Genomic DNA, 5534 nt, shown 5'->3' on the forward strand with positions numbered 1-5534 from the left:
ACCCTTAGCTAACATAAGGGCTATAGGAAAGGGTCACTAGAGGCTGGTGTATCTGTCTCAGTCTACATGGATGTTGGATGGAGAGTCTTTTCTGGTCTTGAGAAGTTAGAGCAACCCACCAGACTATGCCATGCTATGTAAATCCTGTAGATGTAGATCTGCATGAATAAAATTTACTCAGCCTTCACTTGAGAGCTGTTTGATAACCTCATGTCTCTGTTCCCTCTCCTCTTCCACCTGGGGTATCACCATTGTCACAGAATACATAAATAAATATAGCTATTAGTGAAGTGAAGCAATTGGGGGGCCTAGTACAGCTGTAGCAGGCAACAGGGATATTCAAGGAAGCCACAGACAGCTGGTGGGACATTTTAGATCCAATTTTATTAAAGAAAAAAAGCACAAAAGGAAGATGATTTTTAATTTGTAACTGGGGCAAAGCGGATTGGGTTAGAGATGGCTTTATAGGGAAAAGAAGATCTTATGAACTGATTTCACTTAAGGTCAACTAGCAAGCTCACAACAGAGCTGAGACTAGAGCCTAAGTCTTTCAAGTCCCCTTGCAGCACTTGATGCAGGGGGCCATAGCTGCCTCCACTGCAACTTATTCAGGGCTGGGTCCTAGAGCCCAATTCATGCTGCTGACCCCTTGATCCTTCAGTATGCCTTCACATGATCATAAAGGCCCATTCATACAGATCTGATTGCAGGATTGGGGTCTATGATTGTATATTAAAGTATATCTCTACCTGTGTGACCAAGAGTTAAAGAGAAAAAAATTTAATGTTCTAATTTATTTTCCTGTGTGGATATGTTTTTTTTACTTTTTGCATTTCACTCAGCTTAGACAGTCAAACGAGACAGGTCATTTTCACTTTGATTTATAAACATTTTCTCTTTCTAGTTTTCCTGATGTCACCTGTTGTCATTGTTTTTGTGTTGCAAGCACTCCCTTGCAGTATTGAGGTAACCAAAAACAAAAGTTTTAAATTGAAATGAAAAAGGTCATGAAAAGATTTCTAATTAGAGATTCTGAATTTTGAAAGGTTGATGCAATTTTAATTTAGGAATTTCAAAATTTGGAAAAAAGTGACTAAGCTTTCTAAACAATTTTTTTCTTACTAGAGTACAGGATGAAATTATCTGAAATTTTGACAAATATTCAAAATTTGAAAAAGGCCATAAAAATAATTTGAAAAAAATATTCATTATTTACTCCCACACATATGTACTTTTTTTTGAGTGAACCTGTTTGAAATGGGTTTTGGGACTAAGTTACATGAGAGGTTGTGAAAGAGAGCGTCAAGGATGACACTTTTGAGGCTGAAAACATGGGAAATGGGAAAAAGGGTGGAATTGTCAAAGGTATTATAGAAGGGGGGGGCAGTGGACAAAGATTAGGAAGATAGATAAGCACCCCAGTTCTGGAAAAACTGAGGCCTCCTCTACACTTAAATGTTAACTGGGCATAGTGACAGCTCTCAGAGGTGTGAAAAATTTAGTTAACTATAGTTAAACTGACCTAACTGCCAGTTCTTCCATCAACCTAGCTACTGCTGCTTGGGGAGATAGATTACCTACATGGACAGAAAAAAACCCTCCATTGTTGTAGGAAGTGTCCACTCCAACAGGTACAGGAAAAGAAGGTTGGAGCCACCAAAGTAAACACTAAAGGAGCATTCAGCAAGGCAGGAGGAGATGGAGGAGTGCAGAAAGTCACTGGAGTTAAAAGAGGGATGGAAGTGGAGGAAAAAATGGTTAACAGTGTCAAAGGCTGTAAACCCTTTGAACTATCTAGAAGGATGTCCTAGTGACCTTGACCAGTGCTGTTTCAGTAGTTTGGAATGGAGAGGGCAGAAACCAGGGGAACAAGTAGAGGGTTGGAAGAAAAGAACCCTAAACCCTGATGCTCCAATCACTTACATATTTGCTTAAGGATACATGTATTTGCAGGATTAGAGCCCAGACAGCAGGAGTACGTAAGCATGTATGTGTCCAAAGTGCTGAAAGAAGGGACACTCTGGGTACATCTTCACTACCCGCTGTATCGGTGGGTAGCAATCGATTTCTCAGGGATCGATATATCACGTTTCATCTAGACGCGATATATCGATCCCCGAACGCGCTCCTGTCGACTCCGGAACTCCACCAACCTGAACGGCGGTAGCGGAGTCGACATGGGGAGCCGCGGACATCGATCCCGCGCTGTGAAGACGGTAGGTAATTCGATATAAGATACTTCGACTTCAGCTACGTTATTCACGTAGCTGAAGTTGCGTATCTTAGATCGATTTTCCCCCGTAGTGTAGACCAGTCCTCTGGTTCTCATGATGCAAGAACTACTTTACAAGAACATTGTCTGTGATTTAATTATAGAAAAGCCGCAACCTTCTGTGCACCTACCTCAACATTCTTGCATCCTCATTTCTTTCTCCTCCTCGTTCTCTTTTCCCTCAGGGACTGAGCTTCAGCTATTTAAAAGCTATAAATATAATAATTATCCAATCATAGGACACAGTAAATTGTACTTTCTTTTTAATTTTGGCTTTCTCTAGAAACAAACCCACAGTATGTATGGTTATTATAGCCCCCAGGTGAGTTTTTTTCCTTCAAAGTCACTGCCACAAGCTGGCCAGTTCATAGGTGAAATGTTAACACTCATATAACACAAAACAGTATCAACCTTTTTTAAAGAACAATAAAAGGAATTAATTTGGCAAGAGAATGTTGTCTAATCACTTTTGTATTGTTTAAAAGAGATAACATCTGCCGAAAGGGGTTTCACGTTAGCACGTGTACACACACACACACACACACACACACACACACACACACACACACACAGTTCCCTAAAGGTTTTATGAAGGACTTAAATTCCCTTTGGCAAAATGATTTATAACAGAAGCAGGTGCTGCCCATAGATTAATAACATACATCAAAGAAGTATTTGTAGATACAATCCCTCCTGCTCTATCCTAAGCAACACATTAAATGTAAAAAATTCATTTAGTCTACTAGCTGCTCTCTCCTGTCATGGGCCTACTGATTTCAATGGAATTACTTACATGCTTAAAGTGAAGTTGTAGCCATGTGGGTCCCAGGATATTAGAAAGTCAAGATGAGTGAGGTAAATATATTTTATTGGACCAATATCTATTGGTAAGAAAGCTTGTCTCTCACCCACCTTGTCTTTCTATGCTTAAAGTGAGATGTGCTTCAGTAGCTTGCTGAACTGGGGTGATGGAACCTCCCAGGGACACTAGGTTGGTTTCTGCAGAGGGTTTCAATGTATCTTGTTCTGGGGAAGATGTTGTTTTGCACCATTGTAAAGCCTACACTATAATATGGTAACATGTGCCTTGTAAGTATTTGAAATCATAAATAATTTAAATCAGAAGAAAACACTCCAGGATTGTAAATTAATGGTCCCAAACATTTTACACTGATATTTCTGCAGTGTGTTGGACCATTACAGTAGAATGCTGGAATATTTTATGCCCATTCACTCCTTGGTCTCGCTACAGAGCTAGCAAGCAAGGATACTAATTGGTGCCAACAGTGATGGTGGTTTTTGAGATGTGGGTTACCATTTGCTGGGAACTGGACTAAAAGCACAAAATTCATTTCACATACATACACTACTGAAAAGCCATTGCTGATGATAACGTGAAGTCACTATTGATTAGGGTCAAACATACTGATCTGTTGGTGAAAAAATGTATGGGCCAAGTTCACATCTGATGTAAGCTGAATTTGGCTCCGCCTGTTGTATTGAAAAATGCTAGTGGGTTCCAGCAGCCTGGTTCTAAAGCCTGATCCAGAGCTTAGAAGATTCTCATTGTCATTGACTTCAGTGGGCTTTGGATCAGACCCATTGCCTGCAAAACAGTCTGTCCTATTGCTTTTGTCCCCTACATGTATCTTTCCCGCTTGACTGGCAGCACGCTTCCATGAGGTACCCTGTTTTCCATTCTGTCTCTCTACCCTCTTTCTGCCCCCTTTTGCATGCACAACACCTGCCTCCATTCTTGGCTTCCCTTATACATAGCCTGACAGGACTTATATAATATATATATATATTAACAACAATGAATCCTTTATAGGAATATATCTAAAAACAACAACAACCAGACAGGAGCTGTTGATTTTCTGTGCCCTAAAGAAAAGCCCTTGTGATCACAATGAAGTCCCAGGCCTTTTCTGAAGGACTCCACAATAGCAGCGGTGGCTCATACGGGCAAAGGGGATTGCTTTTATTGGCTCTCCCTCTGAGATCCCATTTTTTGCCACTGCCATTTTTTCCATCTCCTCCTCCCCTCTACCTTTAAATTTATTTCACATATCACCCTTCGTCCCCCACCCCCAAAACATCCCCCTTTCTCTTTCATTCTTTTCCTTTCACAAATCAAGAGAGAGAGGGGAAGGAAGGGGGGGGAAAGCAGGGAGGAGGGGAGAGACTCTTTGGAGGAGGAGGAGGAGAAGAGTTTGAAAGAGTTCACAGCAAGCTGAGGAACAATAGAAGCAGGTCAGCATACTCATTGTGCCAGGCTCTTATCCATCTAAATGAAGGGAAAATCCTGACTTGTGTCCCAGCTGGGAGAAGTTTTGTTGTGTTTTGTTTTTTGTTGTCATCACCACCCCCACCCCCAGTTCTCTTTTTCAAGATGGATCAAAGTGCCCCCCCCAGTCACTCCCCTACCCTTTCTTACAGCTCCCCTTCCCCCTTTAGCATAGCACAATGCAGCCTTTTGTGGAAGCCATTGTTGTGGCCTTTTGCACCTCATTATCCTCATTGTGGGTTCCCCATTATTCCACCCCGCCTCTGGTAAATAAACTCTATAGTGAAAGGCAGGGAGAATGGGAAGGGGAGGGGAGAGGCGGGGATGCTGGGAGGAGAAGGGTGGGGGATTTGCCTTTTTTTTGCCCCCACCTGTCATTTATGCAAACAGCAATAGAAAGCGAGGGACAAATACACATGAGAAGGGAGGAGAGGGAGGGAAGTACAGGGAGGACCAGTCCAGGACATAATAACAAAGCTCTGTGTGTGTGTGTTTGCAAACATGCCCTGTGCTGTGGCTACCTGCAATCTCAGCAACAGGCAGTGGCGCACTTTCCAATGGCCCTAGGGCAGCCATTTCCTGGCAAGGGGTCAAGACCAACTTGGGCACCATAATAAATTGAAAGCACTCGCCGTAGAACAGAGCTTGCTTCAGCAGGACATATACTAAAATTGGAATGATACAGAGAAGAGTAGCATGGCCCCTGCGCAAGGATGACACACAAAATTCATGAAGCACTCCCTGCTTGGGGGAGGGATAGCTCAGTGGTTTGAGCATTGCCCTACAAAATCCAGGATTGTGAGTTCAATCCTTGGGGAGGCATTTAGGGATCAGGACAAAAATCTGTCAGGGATAGTATTTGATACTGCTGTGACAACAGGGGACTGGTCTCAACTCACTGACCTTTTAAGGTCCCCTCTAGTTCTATGAGATAGGTATATCTCCATACTTAAAAAACAAACACAACTATCCCAC

The 5534-nt window shown here is 42.2% G+C and overlaps 1 non-coding gene across 1 annotated transcript; it reads left to right on the forward strand.

The window, feature by feature from the left end:
* The first annotated feature begins 5202 nt into the window (after nucleotides 1-5202).
* LOC120405466 lies at nucleotides 5203-5308 on the forward strand. The gene has a single exon (XR_005598581.1). It is a non-coding gene; the product is annotated as a U6 spliceosomal RNA (small nuclear RNA).
* The last annotated feature ends 226 nt before the right edge of the window (nucleotides 5309-5534 follow it).

This window comes from Mauremys reevesii, linkage group 4, assembly GCF_016161935.1.
Source record: "Mauremys reevesii isolate NIE-2019 linkage group 4, ASM1616193v1, whole genome shotgun sequence".
In the NCBI taxonomy this organism is placed as follows: domain Eukaryota; kingdom Metazoa; phylum Chordata; order Testudines; family Geoemydidae; genus Mauremys; species Mauremys reevesii.